The following is a 23,774-nucleotide window of genomic DNA, read 5'->3' as shown; positions in this document are numbered from 1 at the left end:
GAGGAAAAAATACTTCTAGGGAATGAAAAAGACGCAAAAACATAAGTTAATATCTTAGATGTGCATTTTACTTATTTACACATGTTAAAACCTTGGAGCAATTATGGAACTAGGAGCCTTAAGATGATTTACTGGCACAGAGAGTCAAAGGATGATTTAAGGTATGTGGACAACACATTTGAGAAACATACATCAACATCAGAATTTCTCATAGATGCTGTGACTCCGCATGCACAGAGAACTCAAACACCTTTATCCTGTATAATAATGTCCTGATTTTTAGCAGGAGTTTCTAGATACGTGTTTCATTTTGGAATAAAAATGAACACTTCCCACTAGTTATATCTAATGACAAATACCAAATTGCGAGATACTAAATTTGGAGAAATAACCAACTTCATCTTGTAATTTAGGAGAAGTATAATAAAATCTATCAGTATGAAAGAAGATGGTTGAAGTTCCTGACAGGGACTATAATTAAGCAATAGCATATTATTTTGATGAAGAAAGAAAATAAACACACGAAGCCTTTGTATATCAAGAAGAATATATATCTATGGAACAAGAGGAATCTACACTGTAAATTACCGGCAGAGGAAGAAGTGTGACATGACAACTAAATTTGGGAGGGGATGTGTAAAAAGCAGAATAAAGAGAATAATGACTAACAAGTGGAACCAGAAAATGTTGGCAATGAGCAAATGCCCTCTGTGGAAAATTTTAAGTTGTTTCCTTGAAATGGAAATGTGAAAATTAAAAACTAAATTGCTTGACCCAAATTGTCAAGCTTCCCAATTAAGATCTAGGCTAGGAAAGAGACATTGCATTTGACATTACAGAGGTTGTCAGTGTCCCTAGAGGGAGTGATTGTGGTGCAGGTTTTAAAAAGGAGAAGGTAGTAATTAGTCTGATGAGAAAGGAGAACTCTCATGGACAGAGGCACGGGAAGAGGAGGGGAGGTAAGGCAGTGTTTAGACTTTTTTCCATGAAGTTTGGTCATAAAGGGAAGGACAACTAGGGCATCTGCTGAGGGCAATAAAGGGTTAAAGGTGCATCCATTTAGACACTTTTGAACACAGCTGTCGGGAGTGGGGGGGAGTCACCAGTGAAGTGGCAAAGGATGCAGATTACAAATCAGTGAACAGTGATGGTAGTAAAGCCCCAGTAGAACTGAGATGGGAGAGGGAACAGCAATTGCCTTCGAAAGAGTCAGTGTGATGATGAAGGCAACTCAGAAGATTAAAAACGCCCAGGAAATGACATGGAGAATTTCGGTCTTCATGACCTATTTTCTCTTGGAATTGACTGTGTGGGTGTATGTATTCATCTGCAACAGAGAGTCTGCTATGTTTTTGGGAAACACAATATGTAAATCCTGGCAAATATTTGAGACTGAATACTTGTGAGGTTTCTCAGTGTCCCAATACTCAGCGAACTTAATTTCCTTTGGATAAACATTGAAATAATTCCAGGATATTTTTGCATAAGAAGTTAAGATGAAAGCATGCTGAATAAAAATAGAATTTTCTTATCGTGATTATTATACCAGTGAGATGATATGAACTTGTATTTCAATGAAATGGCTAATATAGATAGGAAAAATATGGGGAAAGTTGATATGAAATCTGTAAACTAGTACAATTAGATTCCTATTCAATGCAACACTGAATAAAAATATTACAAATGGAAAAGAATTATAGTAAGCAACATTACTTACTATATCCAGATTATCAAAAGCAAGAGTTTTCATTGTAGAAAAAGGTCTTGGTCTATAAAATGTTAAAATGGCTAAATATACATGTAAAGACAGTAACCAAGGTTATGAAACTTGCCTTCTCAATTCAAAAGCCATTACGCTAAGTTCTTATTTAATATTTTGTTTAATGTTTACTTTCAAATCAAATAAGTGTGAATTTCAAACCATTATAGTCAAAATGAGATGGTTATCGCCATCATTAGCTAAGAATTTAGAAAGTCAGATTAAATTTGTGTTAGAATTTAAAATTATGTGCATATTATATGCTATATATTTTTTTTTCAAAGATTGGCACCTGGGCTAACAACTGTTACCAATCTTTTTTTTTTTTTTTCTGCTTTATCTCCCCAATCCCCCCGCGTACACAGTTGTATGTCTTAGTTGCACGTCCTTCTAGTTGTGGTACGTGCAAGGCTGCCTCATCGTGGCCTGACGAGTGGTGCCATGTCTGAGCCCAGGATCCGAACCCTGGGCAGCCGCAGCTGAGTGCGCGAACTTAACCACTCAGCCACGGAGCCGGCCCCTATGTGCTATATTTTTAATTGAACTTCTACATTGAAAAATAAAATAGTTAAGTCCAAGCATGTAAGTTTTAATATGAAAATGCATGGTAGACGTTATTGCCGCTCACCACTTTTGGGAACATGCAGAGACTGAATTTGCTATCTCCTCAAAGTTAGGTATGACCATGTGATTTACTCGACCTGTGAAGTGTGAGTGGAATACATACTTGTCCTTCTTTCTGGAGGCATTTGAGACCAATGCATGTTTCTCCACTCTTTCCTTGCAGCAGTAGTCCTGGCTTGGCTATGTGGAGGCAGGCTGCCCTGCAGAGACAAGAGACCTGTAGTGGACTTTATGTGAGGAAGAAATGAACATTTGATGTGATAAGAAGATCAAATTTAGAGATTATTTATTACTATAGCATATACTAGCATATCCTAACTTATACAAGGTCATATTTAATATTTTATTAAATAGTTTGATGTCAAATTCGTATAATTGAGCTTAGATGAGATAATATATAAAACAGCCTGGACTATAGTAGATCAAAAATAAATGTTAATTGCTTTCCTCTTATATCTATTTGATGTATGTTTGATAGAGATTTAATTTTGATACTTCAATTTTTTAAAATATTATCTAAGAACTTACATATGAATAACACTAATGTTCAATATTGTCATAGTGTTAGAAAAACACTGGATTTTGATATTTCTTTTAAGAAAGCATAAATACTATTAATTGATAACAAAGAGCATATTGTTTGTATAATTGATGTAGCATTAGAAATAATTAATTGCTATAGTTGTGCTTCAATGAGATAATTACCAAAGAATATTCTTATATTTATTATTGTATTAGGAAGCTGTTTGAAAGATAGATAGGGCAGACATAATCTAACTATCTAAGTATAATCTATGTATAATTTAAGTATCATCACTGGTAAAGAAAAGTTACACCAGACAAGTTAAACAGGCAAGCAGACTTTGTTGCAATGGGGAAGAGAGATTGAACTCATTTCCACTGAAACAAAAGGCAGAGATCTTTAAATGCAGGGGTGAGCTAATGGCCAAGTCCTGGAGGACTTAGAGGGGGAGTGGGTCAATGAGAGTAGGCCATTTGAGTTTGCTAATTGGTGCTTGTTGAAGTTAAGCTCCTATCCTCCCATGGAGCCTGGAAGATAGGGACTCTATCTTTCTTGATAATTACATTTTGAAGACATAACTCCCAGGCCCTTGATAAAGACATTTCTGAGGTGTAAAACCGGCAAGAGGCAGGGAGAAGATTTACTTCTCAAAGGGGCAGAGAGAGAATTTACAGCTGCGTATTTTCTAAAGTAAATTCTCTAAGAATAGGGAAGTCAGGGCCTGCGGTAAGGAAGAAACCTGTGTGATGTTTAGTCAGGCTGAGGGGAATGTTATAATCATCCTGGTCATCAGCTATCTCATTTCTATTTATCAGTCCTTCATAGTTTGTCTTCACAGATCCACTTTACATAGCTCAGAGCAGGGACAAAATGTTTTTACTCCCTAATGCCCAGTCTCAGCAATTTAACCTTCACATGTAATAAGATTTGCTGAGACTAGATTAGTGGGAAGAGAACTATAATTTACATAAAAGGTGATGAAGGCTTTTCTATCCAATTAATATATGACTACATTTGAATTAAAATAGGCTTAAAGGAATCACATTATGTCTGAAATGCTGTAATGTCTATAATTTGTACAGTATGAATGTCCAGCAAGAGAGGCAATCCTAGTGTGGTCAAATCATTGTAGGTGTCTTCTTTCTTTTTTGAAGGTTATGAATAAAATTCATCACTTGAGTCATTTATTCAGCTTATTGAATTATACTTTCTGCAAGCATTTTTAAATGCCTAAACTGTGGCAGATATTTAATAATGTTCCCTGATTCTTAAATATCAATTACAGATCTCAAGGCAATTTAATAAACTTAGTTCACTAAGTTTATCAGACAATTGGGAAAGCCAAAGACAATTCATATTGCAACTTTAAATTTTATTGTTGCCCAATTTCTTTTGCTAATGAAGAAACCCCACCACAAGCCAGGTGGTTCTAAACTAAATAGTGAAAGAAACTGGCTCAAGAACTAAGCTAAGACCATGTCTTTTCATGTAGTGCATACCCTTTCACTCGCAGTTTTTCCCTGTTATCTGCCTCCATCAAACTTCCTTTAAATTTCATCGTAATAAATGGCTCCACATTTCTATGGTCATTGTAGCTTTGCTAAATACAAGCAACTTTTTTTAACCAATGAAATGTGAAACATCTACACAGTTCTACTATTTTTTGTCATTAACTTTGGTGACTCTTTTGGTACTTAGCTGAACTTTTTCATAGAGCCTTGCAAATATCTATTCCCCACTTAACAACTTCAAATAGGAAATATGAGTCCCCAAAGCACTGAACAAAGAGATGAGTTAAATATAGTCACTGCTTTCAAGGATGACAGATTTCTACTTGGGGTGGGGGAATCAGGCAAACAAATTTCAACGTGGCATGACAAGTCCCATTGTGAAGCTATGTAGATGATGAAGATTGAGCACAGAGGTCGAACACCTAACTCAGTCTGAGCAGTGAATAAAAGTCTCCCAGATGGGATTGTACTCATTCAGATTACCTGAAAATCCAATAGATATTAATCAGATAGAATATGGAGGAAGGGCATGCTATTTAGAGAGTAGTATTATGTAAAGGTCTTTGACATGAAAGAATCAGAATAGCTAGGGAATTCTAAAGAGGAGAATAGCAAGATAAATGGATTGAGATGAAGTCATTGGCAGGAGAATAAGCTGGAGTGGTAGGTAAAGTTTAGATCATGACTGATATTGAGTGTTACGAAAAGGTACTTAGACTTTTATCCCATATAATATGTAAAATGTTCACATATAATAAATGCTATCAAACTATAAATTCTAATAACTATTTGTTGAATTAAATTAATATATACCCATATATATGGCTTGAAGTCAATTTAGTAATCATTCCTTGTAAGATATTTTCTGGAAAGTAACTCTCAATTTTTTTTCTTGAAAAAATAGCCTGGTTCAATATGTTTGAGTAGTTGAAAATTTTCCAATCAATTTCATTTTATGCATGGAAAATCCATTATATAATGTAAGGTTGGCAGTGTCTTAAACATTTACCTTACTTGCCATAGGTGAAAGTGAAAATCAGTGTGCTAATAGAGCAACACGGTGGTTTTTCTGTCAACCATGAAATACGATTATTAAGAAAGTCAGGGAGATAAATACAAAATATCAGTTCCTTAAGGGAAATAGCTGGGCAAATTTTAAATTCATGAGTTCCCATGGATATTACGTTGCTTGGAAATATTTATGTGAATATTATGGTGTCCAAGTTTCCTGATAAGTGGTTACCGAAAAGCTGAGTCGCACCTCTAGTCATTTTTTGGCATGTGACTACATTAATCTTGAATGCAGGATTATTTAATCCTTCTTACACTCTTCTCAGCAAAAATAAGAAATGTGTCATCCTCAAAACAAGCTTCTAAACAGGTCGGCATGAATTTGAAAGCATATTGACATAAATGAGGAAGAGTAAGAGAAAAATGAGTCCCTGCAGAAAACCAAGATTTATTGTGGCAGGAGGAGAAGTTAAGGCAGCCAGAGAAATGAGTTGCTTGTCGTCTGCTGGTGCAAGTAAAGCACTGTTCTACAGAATTCATTTTCTAGAGTTCATATAGAGTTAGAAATTAGTACCTCATGTCAAGGCCAACTATATGAGGAATGCTGTATCTTTACAATAAATTTATATAGTCTTTTCTCAGTTAAAAAGCTGGAGAAACCTTAATGAAATACATAAATCTTAACAGCATACAGTATCAGCACTAAAACAAAACTAATCTTGGAATATGAGAAAACGCATTGTGAATAAACTGGAAAAGAGCCACCAACTAGTTTAGCCAATGTTTTGATATTACGTTGATGAACTTCAGAGCATTTCTGGACAGTCCATACACGATATTATGTGATATTATTATGGAATATTTGTCTGCCTAACCCATTGAACATGGATAACTTTTGTTTTCAATTCCTTTACTTTCAAAAACTCAGCTTTGGGCCAGCTCGGTGGTGCAGTTGTTAAAAGCGCACGTTCCGCTTCTCGGCGGCCCAAGGTTTGCCGGTTCGGATCCCAGGTGCGGACATGGCACAGCTTGGCACGCCATGCTGTGGTAGATGTCCCACATATAAAGTAGAGGAAGATGGGCATGGATGTTAGCTCAGGGCCAGACTTCCTCAGCAAAGAAGAGGAGGATTGGCAGCAGATATTAGCTCAGGGCTAATATTCCTCAAAAAAAAAAAAAAAAAAAAAAAAAACTCAGCCTTCAAGATATTGAAGAAGACGTCATGGGAATTTAAACCTGCTATTACTAGTTGACATATTCTACTAACAATTAATATAGCAATGCTTAAGTTATAGGATTTTTCTCTGAGTTACAGAATGATTTCCTTAAATCATTCCACAAACATTTATTGAGTACTTACTATATGGCAAACTCTCTTCTAATCTAGAGGTATGCAATTCTAGAAGACACAGTCACCACTCTGAGGGTGCATCTATCATATTAGAAGATGACCAGTTATTATAAATCAAATTCTGATGTGTCAGGTGGCGAAAGTTTTATGTAGAGAAATAAAATAGTTACAGTGTTAGGGGAGCTCTCTCTAATCAGGTAATATTTCAACAGAGACAGTAAATGCTGTCAAAATGTTTTGATAAAAATGTTAAAAACATGACGCATGTATCATATATAGCAGATATCAATTATTTTGTTCAACTCACCAATTAGAGGGGGAAACAAGAAGATGTAAAGTTGGTTCCAAAAAATATTTTGAGAATGGCCATTCATAGGCATTTTGAAAAGAGGGTAAAGCTCCTAGGCTAGATAACAACATTAGTTAATGTCCCATAGGGCAGTAAAGCACAAGTATTGTGATTCTTTTTCTTCTGAAGAGAACTCTACAAGTTAACATGTAACATAACTGAGTCTCAGCTCGAATCAAATAAAAAATTACAAAGTCAAACTAGTAAAAGTCTCCTAGAAAATTAGACAATTTTTAGGTGGGCTTGTTAAACAACAGTGACTAATTAGGACATTGAGAGGACATGTAGTACTCTCTTGATTTCAACTTTTTAATAATTTTTATTGTCAAGACTCTGCAAATATTTTCCACCTTATCTTTCCCTTGGGTAAGGACTTTTGACTATTTTTGGCTAATAAGAAATGAGTAAGGATTATAATAACTCACTTGTATGTTGGTAGTATAAAGCTTACTCATGATTCTTTAGTATCTTTCTTCCCCTTGCTATCCCATCCGAGGAAGACATATTCTATACCATGTGGCTATAAGTTGGTGGGTCCTCCATAAGCCTGCATTCTTGAACAGCTACGTGTATTAGAGACACTACCTCGACCTTCAGGCTCCAATCCTCAAACAAAAAATTTAAAATAAATGAGATATATATCTTTGTGTGTTAATTTACTGAGGTTTGAGTGTCAATTTGTTACTACAGCATAACTAGTTTGCATTGACCAATATAGAAATTGTTACCAAAAGTATGGTGGCATCTTAGAGGCTAATTATAGTTATTAAAGAACCTAACATAAGAGGCTGGAAAGTTGGGAATCCATGTTTTACAATTCAAAATATTTATTAAAACTCTCCTGAAGTTCCTTGGGAGACAGACAATGTACACAATAAAATTATATATCTGGAGAAAGAGGTTGGGAAATGGAATGTTAGTAGTAGATGTTGGTTGCCATTATGGACTGAATTATGTTCCCCTAACATTCCTATGTTGAAGCCCTGATCACCAATGTAACTGAATTTGGAGACAGGGACTTTAAAGAGGTAATTAAGGTTAAATGAGGTCATAAGGGTGGGGTCCTAATCCAACATGACTGGTGTCCTTATAAGAAGAGAAAGAGACACCAGGGATGCACCAGGAGCACACAGAAAAGATTATGTGAGGAGACAATGAGAGACAGCCATCTCCAGGACAAGGAGAGAGGTCTCAGGAGAAATCAAACCTTTTGACACATTGATCTTGGACTTCTAGCCTTCAGAACTGTGAGAAAATAAATTTCTGCTGTTTAAACCACCCAGTCTGTTATTTTGTTATGGTAGCTCTATAAACTAAAACAGTTGCTACTGGCAACAAATTACAAGAAAGATATTATTAGCAAAGCAGAAAAAAAATGACTAGTTTACGCTCTTGAGACTTCAATTTTTCTAAGGCAGGGAGAAGACTGAGAAACTATATGGCTCCCGAGGAAAGCAAATTCCCCAAGAACACTTCAGATATGGCCAAAGAGGATAAATAGAAAAGGAAGAACCTGCAAGAGGCCACAGTTAAGTAGAAAGGATTGTTCTTCCAGGGAGCAAAATCAATGCCTAATCAAGAAACATTTCACATCCCCACAGTAAGAGCTCTCATAATTACTACAGTAATTGTTGTGTATCTCCCATTCTTCCTTTTCTCAATTTTTTTATTACCTGTTCTCATTTCCTCTATTACGCATTATCTGAAGTGGAGAGAAAAAAACCTTTTTAGTTTATAGGAAGTCTATCTGTACTGGAGATAGAGATTACCCCACAACACACTTAGATCCTGGGCTTCAAAATGGATTCAGTGCCTAGATGGACTTTGGCTTATCTCCATTGGGGATAAATTGAGTGTTCTAAATGTGGGGGAAAGGAAATGTTGGGATATTTGGTCAGCAAACAAAAGAACTGCATAGAAACAATAATGCTAATCAATTAATTCATTGTTCCCCTATATTTCCATTTTTATTGTAGTTAGATGGGACTATCTGATAAGCAGTGGAAATTAAAAATGACTGGATATATCAAGCATCATTACTAGTCTGAGGCAGTAAAATTTGTGGGATTATTTTTACCACAGTATAATTTAACCTATCCTGATAAATAGACGCAGAGACAAAATGAAACTATGGATTAAGTCATATGAATGTCTGAGAAGAGAATGTCCCACACAGAAGGAGCTCAGTTTACACAGGCTGGGACTTCTGAGTATGCTCAGTTGGCTGAGGAAATTTCCATGCCTGCATGCAATGACTTGGTGCTGTGTATAATATTACCAATATCATATCCTCACTTTAACAGCCTGCCTTAAACATATTAAGATGGCACCATTGAACACATTTTCAAATAAATATGTAAGTAGAATAATTTGAAATTTTTGGAATTATTGTTAACTATTCTGTATCCAACCACACTGAACATTAAGCCATAACCAACACAGCCATCTGAAGATTTGTTCTTAACTCTAGTCTAGTTTTAATATTATAATATTGCAAGCTATTTCTTTTTAAACATCTTGTGTGATTCCCCCCATTTCCAGTCATAGTCTCTTAACTTTTCCTAGATTCTTTTGCAAAAAAAAAAGAGAGCTTAGTTTGCTGTTCTGATCCTATCAATTCTACCATTTAAAGAGCTTTTCTTCTTTTATCTCTATGTCAAATAGGAAAAATAAAATTGAATTCAGATATTGGAATGCTTTACAAGGAATACAAACAGATTGCATATTTTACCACTACTATTTCTATAAAGTGAAAAATGTGCTAATAAAATTATATTTTGGCACCAGCCCCATGGCCTAGTGGTTAAGTTCAGTGCTCTCCACTTTGGCAGCCCAGGTTCAGTTCCTGGGCATGGACCTACACTACTCATTGGTGGCCATGCTGTGGCAGTGACCCTTGTACAAAATAGAGGAAGGTTGGCACAGATGTTAGCTCAGGGTGAATCTTACTCTGCAAAAGAAATATATATATATCGACAGAGAGAGAGTTATTAATATTTTTAAAAATGACTTTTTTTCTTGTCAATCAGAATGAGTTATTTTCTTACTTTGGTTGTATTTAGTCTTATGATCGCCACTGGCTATTTAATTCCTTAGTCAGGTGGTTGATTTGTACAAAATTCTTGTTTATGTCTCTAATGCCCTCATGTTATTAAGCAATAACTTGAAATAGCAAACAAATTAGGAAGGTTTCTCAAGAGGTCTTTAACTCTGACAAGAATAAAACAATTAAAAATATTAAGACATTTTATAAATTGCGAATATTAAGATGATTCTGAGAATTTACTTCATTACTAAACCAAGTAGGATTCACTTTTTTGTCCTATAAGTGTTCAAAAATAAAACTCGAAAGAGTCATTACTTACCACATATAACTATGGTCACCTGGAACTATGAAGTCTGGAAATGCTTCAAATTCCAAAATTAATTGCAGTAGGATGTCAACGTGGAGGTGTTTATATTATGATTTCATAAATTATCACGTCCCTGAGAAAGTCGGTCTTTTCGATAGGATGTTTGTTATGATAGCAACAAAATGATCACACAGTTGGAGTCAGTATATAGAAAAGATTTTTTTAAATCTCCCAGAATTTTGTTTCTCCCTCTCATATGTGTGTGTATTATAAATCTTATTATTAATGAACACAATAACCATATGAGATAAGTATAATTATCAACCTACATATTACAATAGAGGAAATTGATGAACTGAGAGATTAAGTAACTACCATGTTTTTGTTTTCAATTTCTGTGTAAAATCTCTTCCTAAACCTAGTGGTTTAAAACAGACATTTTATTTTCCTCGGGATTTTGTGGATGGGGAGTTTGGAAAAGTCTTGGGCGGGCAGTTCTCTCATCAGCGCAGGGTGAGCCGGCAGCTGGGACATCTACCGGCAGGAGCATCTACATCCAACCCAAGATGGAGTCTTCCCCTGCAGGCCTCTTGCCTTGCTGCAGCTTGTCTTTTTCTCTCTCTAAGGCATCTCTTCCCCAGAGCATCTCTGTGCAGCTTGCACTTCTCAAGCACAGTGATCTCATTAATAAAAGTAGAGACTGAGAAGTCAATGAAGCCTGCAATGACCATCAATCAAGGAAGTCGAGGATAACACCCTGAGGAAAGTTTCGGATAATATAAGAACACATAAACCTTTATATCTTACCTAAGCTTGTTATTTTTTTTTCACCCCTGCCTGTTTTACTACAGTGACAGGCAAAATACCTTCTATTTGAATAGAATTTAGAAATGTATTTTAAGGCTATAAAAATAGAGGTGTACCGAGAGAGACTATGCCTCACTCTGCAAACTTTTTTGAGGGGGAATATATAAAAAAATAGACTTAAGGGAAAGAAAAGAAAAAAATATATTCACGAAATCTGTGGGGAGGTAGAAAAGGTTAGAAAATGAGAATGCCCAGCAGTCTTTCTGGGAATGTAGCATTTGGGAGTTTTTGCAGATTTCCTGTTTACGCAAAGGAAAATTTGAATCACTGCTAATCTTAGGAAAGATTTGCAAGATCTTTCCTTAGAGCATCCGCTATCTTTTACCATTCTGTAAAGATAAAGAGAGATCATGTAATCACATGGAATGATTTCTCTTAACTTTCTTCCATATTTAACTTAGTACATCACTCCTTACCCTGTGACAATAATCATCATCTCAGAAGCATGGAGGATAAATTTAAATAGGGAGACACTGGCCTTGCCGATAAAATACTTTGATAGTAGTGCCAGGTCTCTTACAGAAGAAAATACTCTGCATAACAATGAAAGTGGAAGAAAGATCCTAAGATAGGTTCAGGGACAAAGACTTGAATGAAATAAGTCTATTGGGAAGTGTTAAGGAAATGCTAAGATCTGTATCATGTCATCATTTTTTAGACATCACTGGCTCTTCTCCCATCCCACCAACTATGTATCAGAACTACACTTGTACTATCCTTGATTTAATTGAATTTATTGTGGAAACTCAATCAGTGATGTGTTTGTGGCAACCTTGGTACTGGACTGGAAAACTGTCAACCCAGACAATTACATCTTGATTACATCTGCTTGAACATGCAACACAGAGGATATGGAAGAGTTTTAATCAATCAGTTACTACAACACAAAGCCAGATTTCTCAACCTTGATTTTTAAAAGGCCTTTCTTAATTTTTAAAACATTTTAAATACATTATAAGAATTTTAAAATATGACAAATAAGGATTAATAAAATTTATGCATTATAATTTCTATTTCCTTATTAACAGAGAAAGAATATTTTCTAAATTAACATGGCTAGAAAGACTTTTGAAATAAATATCAAGCATATCTACGTTTAAGGTCAGGTTCTGTCACACATCACAGAAGCCCTTCCGTTAAGTGGCTTTTAGAATTTCTCTTTCCTGTTAAGAGGGCTGGGGTAGGCAATCCAGGACTAGAATGGTGGCTCTGTAATTGTAAAGCTATCAAGCTTTCTTTTTTTGCTATGAGTTACCCTTACTGTGCTGCCTTGGGGTCTAAAATCCATGCCTAGGCTCAGCTCATCATTCTGCATTTTGAACAGACAAAATTAGGAGCAGGTATAGTGAGAATGGAGTAGCCCTCCCCTTTAAAAAGAGACTTTCTGGAGAGTTCATACAAAACTACTGCTTACACCTCATTAGTGATAATTCTGTCATATATCATATTTCTTCCAGAAGGCAACATTCTGTTATTTGGGAAAAAAGGGAGAATGAATTTGGGGACATGCAATTAGCAACCTCTGTCACATGCACTATGTGAGCATTAGGAAATGAATAAATACCTCCTCACTGACCAGGTGATGGGGGAGATATTCAAAGTGCTGGAGCAGTCATAGACGGGACTGAGTGAAGTACGGCCTGGGAGAAGTCTTGATGCACATGGGAAACCAACATGGCCTTTGAGCCAGAGCTAGGAGAGCAGCCGTAGCAGAGTGGAGAGGGCCATGCCCCTTCGCCTGCTGGAGGGTCTTTTGGATGATGCTTCTGTGGAATATACTAGAATCTGGAGCAATGTCACTGACTCAAGATATATGTATGTGGTTGTAGAAGTCTGCATTTTGCCTCTCACAGTATCTCATACAAACCCCTGGCACAGGAACATTAGAGCGTCTTTACTTGGAGGCAAGTAGCCCTCGGCAAGGCCACCTACTTCATTCCACAGTAATCCAAAATCAGGGTGTACGGCACGGGGCCAGTGCTAGAAAGTTTGAACCGTTAAACTGGGACAGGGCAGGGCAGGGCACACCAGTGTCCTCATGGAGAGGGCAGGCCCATCCAGCACCCTGCAGGTTCTGCCAGACCTGTCTCTCCAAGTGCTCATCTTCTGTCTTCCTCCCAGCATTAAACACACGAACCAAAGAATGGGTTTTATAGGAGGAGAAATAAAATGAGGCAACCAGGTTTTTACCTTCCTGGAGCCCCAACCCCACAGTCACCCCACACCGAGACACCCAAGAAGAGGCTGGAGAGGCAGCTCTGAGGCTGCAGGCTGTGCCTCATTCCTTTACCCTATTTCACCTCTGAGAATGTCTGTAGACTAGCACTTTTGGAAAATATCAATGTATCCAAAACACCATAACTCTGTCAACAGTGAGAACAGAAACTAAGCAAAAGTTTCTGATCTTGTTAAATAATACCAAGACCAAGAAAACAAATAACCCAGCTACTTGCTCTTGAAACTGCTTTCTGAGGAAGATAAGACTGTAGAATGACTAAAACATTTTATTTATGAAGACTAAAAGCATGCGCTCATCAAACAGTTCCAATAAATAGCTTGTTCATCAAGACTCCTCAAAACTCCTTGGTTTACTAAGCCCACAGATCTAAAGCAATGATGTCTTCAGCTCTTCACAATCCCAGTGAATTCTCTCTCTTGCAAGACCTGCTCTACCCAAGATCTCACTTCCTATAAATAACATCTCTCCTTCTGGGACTCTGTCAAGGTAGGGGGGTTCTCCCATGTTATATAAGTTTATTAAATTCACATTTGCTTGAGTAACAAGTTTCTCCAATGGTATCTTAATATATTCGACAGTAATAACTAAGTAATAAATTATTCTTACTGGATAAATATTGTGAACTCTTTATATAGGTGTGATTAAGATCTTTTTCAGAGTTGATTGTGAAGATCCCTAGTTTACAGTACAAGATTTGCCTTCTACTCACCTCACGTCTAGCATGAAGTCTCCATTCTCCCACTCACTGCCACAAGTCCCCACTTAGCCCTGTCACTGAAGGTGATTCTCAGCAGGATCTTAAATTGGACCCTTGTCTTTAAAGAAAACCTTGATTCTGATGTTAAGGAATCAGTGCCTGATTCCCTACTTTTGCTGCTCCACTAATTCTTTCTCGAAATTCATTTCTTAGAAAACAACAGTTTTATTTAAAGTCTGAGCCTGCACTCTTGTTTTCCACAGCAGAATCAATGACACTTCGTTGTGTCTTCTTCAGTTGACCTCTCATGAAATTTAATGGAGTAGAACTGAGCCTAGCAAGTGTTATCCTCCTCTTCATGGAGGAGTCACACTCTGACACCTCATCCCTCTGATTAAAGTAAGTAACATCCGATAAGTAACATCTGATTAAATATTTTGATAGATCTTAGAAGATCGTGGGAATTACTATTAGAGAAAGCTGTTTTCCGATCAAGGTCTATCACTGTACAGTAATAGAAAAATATGCACCAGAGTTTTGTGCTGTTGCTTGGGAATTGGGGCTGTTCCTTGTTTTATTGAAGATGGAGTTGTTTCTCTTTTCCCTTTTCTTTGCTTGGGACTTGAGATTATCTCCTTGTTTCTTTAGGGATGTAGTTGGTTCTGTTAATTCTTTTTTGTTGGAGATAAATGAAGTAGAAACACATTCACTCATAATTTTTAACTGGAATTATTTCAGTTATGTGTTATTTAAATAAACTAAATAGTAAAATGATACAAAAGAAAAAAATTCAAGATATCTTACCAGTTAGATGAAAATTCCATTATATATATTTCCCCCACTCAAGATTATTATCCTAAACAAAATGTATTAGTATATTCTCAAAAGAGATCTTAGAATCATCTTGTCCTTCCTGCTCATCATTTTACTGAGGAGGAAATTGAGTTTAAGACTGCATCTCTTCTTAAACTTACATTTCCAGCAGCCCTGAGGGCATTGAGTTTTAGTTTTCAGCCCATTTGCTTATTTGAGGGGCTACAGTTCCCAGAAGCCAGTCAGAAAAAATCATTTCTATGGCAGAAATTTGTCTTTGTGCTGATGGTAACTCTCCCGTAACTGACCAAGGCTATGGATGTCCATAACAATGTTTTATCCTTATCATTATTAGCTTTTACACTCAACAATTTGCTTTCTTTTCTTCTTTAGTCAAAAAAAAGGAAGCAAATTGGGATCCTCTTTACAAAGACCATTATAAATTTTTCTTCTAATCAGACAACATGCTACCTTTGCTCTGTATTTCTGATGCTGTCTCTAAATTCACTGTTTGCTGCTTGAATCAGTTATTTAATATAATTAAAATCCATGCAAGTAGGATGTATGGTGAGGAAACAGGAAGCTAATCATTGACTGCGACATTCTTGAATAGGAAAACTTGAAATATCTTTACAGATTTGTTCTTTCAGATAAACACATAACCAGCTCTGGGACAGATATTCAATGCAGATTTCTCAACAGTGGCAGAAAACAAACCAGAGTTAATTACAAATCTGTATTTCTTAGCCTAACATAAATGGTCTTTTCTTAAGTCTGAGATTCGTTCAAAACAGATGTGAGCTGGTTCCTAGATTGTTTCTTTCTCATCTTCTTTTACTATTCAATTACAAAACTCAGAGCAAAAAATCTTGATGGCATCTTGTAACATGAAATACTCACTACCATTTTTATCTGTTTCTTTATGTTGAAAACATAGTTTTAAATTGGGTTAAGTGTAAGTCACTAAACTGATTATTTCTGGGTATATTCATTATGGAATAGCTTGTGACATGAAATATTTCAGATGGAATCAGATTACATTTGCCAATATTAGGTTTGGGAAGAGAAATAACTAGGATGAATGGAGGAAAACTGAAATTTTCTGTTCTGTGATTGATTCAGTTTCTCTACATCTACTGTAGCATTGATTTATATAGGGGAAAAGGACAACATCAATCCTTTGTCAGGACTAACATATGGGAGATGTATGTTCTCATCTCTCTGTTTCCTTGAAGTGAACGTTGCAACTTTACATCAACCTACATAAGCACATTGAGTTTATGGGCTGAGTAGTTGCTATAAGTGCCTTTGAGTTATGCAATAAGAAATAGGACTTTAAGTGGCCAGCTGGTTGTCTGGATGTCCCTGGATGCCATAGAAAATGACATAATTTCTCATTAAGTTGTTGTGTTAGAATATTTTTTAGCTGTCAGTGACTGAAAATCCAAAGTAACGGTGGCTTATATAAGATAGAATTCTATTTCACTTTTATATAAGTGAAATACGCCAAGAGGTATATTGTCAAGTCTAACGTACTGGACCATGGTATCAGAGAATTAGCTTCTTTCTTCCTCCACTATTCTCAGGTTATGGCTTCATATGAAATTAATGATCCAGCTCTAGCCCTCATGACCTTAGCCCAGGCTGGCAGGAAAAATGAGGGAGAAAGAAAAGGAAGGAAGGAAGGGAAATTCTCCAGAAAGAACACACTCCACTTATTCTTGAATCCTATCAGTTAGTACTCACTCACATGTCTACATCTAGCTGTTAGGAAGACTAAGAAATGTAGATGTTACTTCAAGTGTGCATGGTCCAGCCAATAGAATTATATTACTAAGAAAGAGGAAGGAAATGAATTTCGATCAGTTTCACTATTAGAGCACATTGGGTTTTTGGACTCAATTTTTAAATGTATTTTAACGTATAAACTAGAATGTAAGCTCTACGGGAGCCTGGACTTCTCTGTTTTGTTGATGTTGTGTGCCTAACATGTAGCAGAGTGTCTATCACGTCAAAGATACATTACAAAAATTTGTTGAATGAGTACCTGTCCTACTGAAGTGAAATGAGCTCAGAAAGCAGGAGGCTTTGATTTGACTTTAGTTCTTAGACATGTTCCCTGCTTGAATCTGTGCTGATCACTTAATCTTTCAGGGACTTAGTTTCCTCTTTTTGCAGTGTGGTTTGGTCAAATTATCTCTAGAACACTCTTTATAGTACTACTCATGACCTAGACTATGCAATTGAAAAAACTAAGCCTAGAAGTCTATAATTTAGAAAACTGTGAAGACTTTAATTTGAAATAAACATTTTATTGAAATAAATCATGCTACAGAAAAATACGTATGTTATGAACACATAGCTCAAAATTTCACAAATTAAGCAAACCTCTTTAACCAGAAGCAGGATCAAGATATAGAATATTTCCAACACCCTCAAAGTCCTCCTATTGTCCCATCCAGTCACTACATCACAAAACTAAATAGTATGATGACGTTTATCAGCATTAATCTATTTTTTTTAATTTAATATGTCTGGCTTTTTCCAATTAACATGATGTTTCTGATATTCATCTATTTTTTATTTTTTTTGTATGTAGCATTACCTTATTCTCCTTGATATATGGTATTCATTGAACATGATCTATTTCTTTACAGCCATATATCGCTGAGAGACAATAACTGGTAATTTATGTTTATGTATATATGTTCATATATAAATGTATTGATCCATTCTAGTGTTAATGGATATATGGGTGTTTCTAGTTTGGGCTATTATGAAGAGTGCTTCTGGAATAGTTTCATATAGTCTGATGGTGAATATACATATTCATGTCTGCTAGGAATGATTTCTGGATCATAAAATATTTAAAGCCAAATAGATAGATGCTGCCAAATTATTTCCCCCAAAAGTCATATCAATCTATATGCCCAGGGCTGGCCTGGTGGCACAGTGGTTAAGTGCGCACGTTCCACTTCCACTGCCCGGGGTTTGCCAGTTTTGGATCCCGGGTGCGGACGTCTCACGGCTTGGCACACCATGCTGTGGTAGGCGTCCCACACATAAAGTGGAGGAAGATGGGCACGGATGTTAGCTCAGGGCCACTCTTCCTCAGCCAAAAGAGAAGGATTGGCAGCAGTTAGCTTAGGGTAACTCTTCTTCAAAAAAACCCAAATCTATATTCCTGTAAGATCCATCAGATGCTAATCAAAACCACATGTGATATCACCTCACACCTGTTAGGATGGCTATTAGCAAAAAGTTGAAAGATAACAAGTGTTGCCGAGAATGTGAAGAAAAGGGAACCCTTATTCACTGTTGGTGGGACTATAAATTGTTACAGCCATTATGTAAAACGGTATGGAGTTTCCTCAAAAAATTAAAAATAGAACTACTATATGATCCAGCAATTTCACTTCTCGGTATGTATCTAATGAAAGTAAAATCACTCAAACAGATATCTGTGTCCCCATGTTCATTGCAGCATCATTTAAACTACCCAAGACATGGAAACAACCTGATTGTCCATCGACAGATGAATGGATAAAGAAAATGTGGTATGTATATTTATGTATGTATATATACACAATAATATGCAGCCTTAAAAAAAAGAGAAGAAATCCTGCCATTTGCAACAACATGGATGAAGCAGGAGGCCATCATCCTTAGTAAAATTAGCCTGACACAGAAAGACAAATAGTGCATGATCTCACTAATATGTGGAGTCGAAAAAAAAGGCAAACTCTAAAACAGTCAAAATCTACAACATTAATAGAAAGTAGAATGGTGATTATGAGGGCTAGGAGGTGGGGGAAATGGGGAGATGTTGGTCTAAGATCACAAACTTTCGGTTATGAGATAAGTAAATTCCTGAGACCTAATGTACGGCATGAGGACTACACTTAACAATAATGTGTTGCATACTTGAATCTACTAAGAGTAGATCTCAAGTGTTCTCACCACACGCACATACAAATGGTAACTATGTGAGGTGGGATGTGTTAATTAGTTTGATTGTGGTAATATTTCACAATGTACATGTATACCAAAGCATCACGTATACATCTTAAATATATACAACTTGTATTTGTCAATCATACTTCAGTAAAGCTGAAAAATAAGTGTTATAATGATAGTGATAGTTGCTCTACATGATTGTCCAAAACAACAATACTAACTTCAAAATTGTAGCTCTTCTGGTAAGTGTGTGGAAATATTTCATTGTGGTTTTAATTTGCATTTCAGTGCTGAGAAATGGTGATGAAGCAATTTTTATAAGTTTGTCAGACATTTGATTTTCCTCTTTTGCAAAATGTATGTTTAATTTTTTAACCATTTTTCTTTTTAATTACTGATATTTACACATTCCTTATTGATACTGGTCTTTTGTTAGATATATGTGTCATAAATATCTGATCCCATTGTGTGGCTTTTCTTTTTATTCTCTTATTGTGGTATGTGAATGAATAAAATTTATACATTTGAATATAGTCCAATTTATAATACTTTTCTTTATGCTTGTGGTTTTTGAAAAACCTCTGTCTTCACAGAGGTCATGAAGATATTTTCTTATTTTCCCCCTGGAAACTTTATTATTTGTCTCTCTCAATTAGAATTCTACTCCATTTGGAATACACATTTTTGTATGGTAGAAAGCAGGGATCAGAATTCATTCGGTTATGTATGGTTAGCCAACTGACTCAGCACGTTTATTCAGCAGACTGTCCTCCTCCTCATTACAGAGCCACCTTTATTATTTGTCTTTTGATGGACATGCATGATCTGTTTTTGGACTTTTATTCTATTCTATTGGTCTATTTGTTTATCCTTATGCCAAAGCACACTGTCTTTATTACATATTTAAAAATAAATTTTGATATCTGTTAGTTCTCTGAATTTTTCTCTTCCTCAGTGTTGCCTTGGCTAGTCTTGATTCTTTACATTTTCATATAAATTTAAAAAACCACCTGTCAATTTTCATATAAGAAAATTCATGATAATAATAATGATTATCATTATTAGTATTATAAATCCTAGGGACTTTTCTTTGAGATTTCAGTGGAACTATATTTCAATCTGGGACAATTGGCATCTTAAAAAAGTATTGTTTTCCAGTCTATGAATATTGTTTATCCCCCATTTGTTTAGGTGTTCTTTAATTTCTTTCAATAATAGTTTTATTTGTGTATATTTCTTGCACATTTTCACTTTTCATTATACTTTTCCAAAGACGTGTGAATTTTTCTCAAAGATTTTAACCTGTCGAGTTCTTGCTGTCTTGACAGTGTAAAACTACATTCTTCCTTTTCCAATTATTTGAAATCTGCTTACTGTTTATTTTGTCTGTATTATATATTATAAAAATGTTACTGAAATTTAGAAAAAAGTACACAATCACTTGTTCCTAACATAACAGATACTAACATTTTTTCGGTCTTTATTCTGTGCATTTCAAATAATTATTATGTGCATGCAGTTTGGAAGCCTTCTTTTTAATTTTATATATCATAAACATCTTTTCATGTTTTTCCGTATTTCGTATTAACATCATTTTTAAAGTCTGTGTAACATTTTTCTTTAGCTGATATCGCACAAGTTACAGAATCCTCCACCTATTGATAGATGTAGACTTTTTATCAAAAGAAACTAAGCAACTTTCATGTAAACATTCCTATTTCTGATCAAATTCTTAAGGCATATTTCCAGAAGTGCAATTATCTAATCAAAAAGTATGAGCACTTTGATATGATGTGTTTGATATATTTTGCTACTATCAAATGGCTTTTACTCACAGCACCATTTGCAGGATACAAAACAATAATCATTTCTGCATTCTCACTCTCACTGTGTAACATCATTTAAAAAGTTTAATACACAAAAAACATAATACCTCCTTCATGATGGCTTACTTTGCTTGTGTTTATATTGAACATTTAAAAATATGTAGGTCTACTAGCTTTATTTGTTCTCTTATAAACCGACCAAGAGTCAGGGAAAAATCTTCACTAAATTTGTGCTTGCTGGAAATCACATTGCTATTGCTTTAGGAAAAAATGACCGTTGGCTGAACAATAAGATTTTATGTGTATCCTTGTGTGTGGATGACTGCTGAAGTGCAGCGAAGGAAATAAGTCTGCTTTAGATCTTTTGAGTTTGGGAACTAGTTTCCAGGCTGCCACTATGCTTACAAACACTATTAAAGAAGTTACACCAGGCCTTCCTTTGACTCTTAAACATCTCTCTAGAGCTGGGATCCCGATATTTTCCATAGAAGAGAGGAGTCTGGGACCCCATCTGGCAAGTAGAGGGGAACTCTGGGAACCCAAGTTGAGTAGTATTCACTGTGGTAAATCTTCCTTGATGCTAAATCCAGTGTTCTGTTCTTCTTGGTATGGTTGGTGTCATCAATGCCCATTTGCCACCTTGGGATGGCACAGAGAGACTCTGTCCATTTCCTGAACCACATCATAACCCAAGAAAATTCCTGACTAAGTATAATGGATTTTGGTTGTAAATGTCATCTCAAGAGGGGCCAGTGCTAATGACCCACTGTGCTCTAGCTGTGGCATGAAATCTTCACGTTAGATTTTATATTATTTTCCATAATGAGCACTGTGTCTGTTATCTCTTCATATAAGTAATCTACAAACAGGTACTCTCACGTATACTCTCCCTGCATTACAAATTCCCCTTTCACATGCTGAAAATGTGCATTTCCTCCAAATATATACCCTCCCCCATGTTTAGACAGGTTGGGTTAGGAAGACTGATGAGCGCCCTGTGATCTTGGAACACAAAACTTCCTTCTGACAAAGACAGAAATGAAATGCTAGCAGTTCATTTCTTTACTTGGAAAAATAAGCCATTTTTTTCCTAAGAGAAATACCTGTGTTTTACTTTTTTCTAATTCCCACATCAATCTATGTATCTATCTACTTCATTATTTATCTATCATCTCTCTCTCTCTCTCTCTCTCTATCTCAAAGCCATAGCATTCTAAAATAAATCTGATGGCTGTATCCAGAGCCCACAGCTTGGCCATGCATGGGATCCAGCATGCAGAGGGTCTGGCTGTGGCTATAGGGCAACGTACCAGAATAAGTCACCGAGCCATAGCACCAATCTGTAATCCTGATGGGACAGCCTTGGAGCAGCTGCAGCTTCATATGGTCCTGGAGGTGCTTACTCCCTTTACAAGTCAGTTTTCCCATAAATTTGTTCAGCTTGTTATTGGGAGGCTCACAACTCACTTGTCTGGAGAAAAATGAAAGGTGAGAGTCCTGTCTCTGTCATCTTGGACCTTTCCTAAGAGAATGGACACACACACATGAAACATAATTCCTCTGTTAAATGCACACACATCTTCTTTCCTATCCTTTTTCAGCTGCTTCCCATTTTTTACCAGCTCCTTACAGTAAGGCAGACAGAGCTTTCTGAGCTTCAAAGGACAGTAATTCTGCATGTGACATGGATCACCCAGAGAGGAAAATCCCATACAAGTCATCATGAGGAGTACTGCCAGATCACATGAGCTCTGAATCTGAAGCTCTGCCTAACTTAAAGCAAATCTACGATTTTGTTTTTAATGGAAATAAATTGACTCTTTCCTGATTACTGAAGTAAGATATGCCCTTTGAAAAACCTATTAAAAAAGAAAAAAGGGGGCCAGCCCCATGGCCGAGTGGTTAAGTTCTCGCGCTCCACTTTGGTGGCCCAGGGTTTCACTGGTTTGGATCCTGGGTACAGACATAGTACCGCTCATCAGGCCATGTTGAGGTGGTGTCCCACATGCCACAACTAGACAGACCCACAACTGGGGGGATTTGGGGAGAAAAGTAGAAAAAAAACATACAATACTAAAAGTATAAAGAAGTTTAAAAATCACTCATTTATCTGGAGATAAGTGCTATTAACCTTTTGGAGCATAACCTTCCAAGTTTTATGTTATGTAATATATATAATGTATATTAAAATATATATATTTTGTACAGAGAGAGTTTATCTTATATATCCTACATGTAATCTTTTGTAGTCTGAATTTTTCAGTTAGTAATATGTTGTACATATTTCTCCATGTCAGTAAATATCAACTTGCATCTCTATGTTTAGTCAGTTGTTGTAGAAAATTCACTGTATGGATGTATTACACTTTATTTAGCCCATACTCTACTGGTGAAAATTTGGGTGAGCTATCTTGTCTCCTAATGCACCCACATAGCAGTTCCAGGTTATCTTCCATGTCATTGGTGAATGAGATAGTCTGAGTCACGTTCCAGTTGGTTTCACTAGAGGAAAGAACATGCAGTCACCAGAGTGGAGGACACATACACAACAGTCCAATTTCTCCTATGTTTTGATAGGGTTTTAGGAATTAGGTATTGCCAGCAGAACAGATGTCTGTATGGCATCCAACCTTAACAATCACTCCCATTGTTTCCATCGCCCATTGACAGTACTCAGGTGGAAGGGCTCTGTAAGAAAGCTGAGTGTCAACCCACTCACTCCCGTCTGTCTCCTGCTTCCTAAAACACACCACCATTATTTTAACTAACCCATGAGATCTTGCTGGTCTTATGATCTTCAGAACCTGAAGAAACATAACAAAATGACCTGGAGCTGGCACCTGCTTCCTAATGCTTTCTCATCAAATATTCTCGTAATTTTTAGGAAGGTTTTC

At 36.2% G+C, this 23,774-nt stretch overlaps 1 long non-coding RNA gene across 1 annotated transcript; it reads left to right on the top strand.

Moving 5' to 3' along the window:
* The first annotated feature begins 912 nt into the window (after nt 1-912).
* Nucleotides 913-18,656, top strand: LOC139046568 (uncharacterized). The gene is made up of 3 exons (XR_011506716.1): nt 913-959; nt 14,548-14,683; nt 18,582-18,656. It is a non-coding gene; the product is annotated as an uncharacterized lncRNA (long non-coding RNA).
* Nucleotides 18,657-23,774: the final 5,118 nt, after the last annotated feature.

The sequence above is a fragment of the Equus asinus genome, chromosome 11, assembly GCF_041296235.1.
Source record: "Equus asinus isolate D_3611 breed Donkey chromosome 11, EquAss-T2T_v2, whole genome shotgun sequence".
Taxonomy (NCBI): domain Eukaryota; kingdom Metazoa; phylum Chordata; class Mammalia; order Perissodactyla; family Equidae; genus Equus; species Equus asinus.
This window is presented reverse-complemented; position numbering and strand designations above follow the sequence as displayed.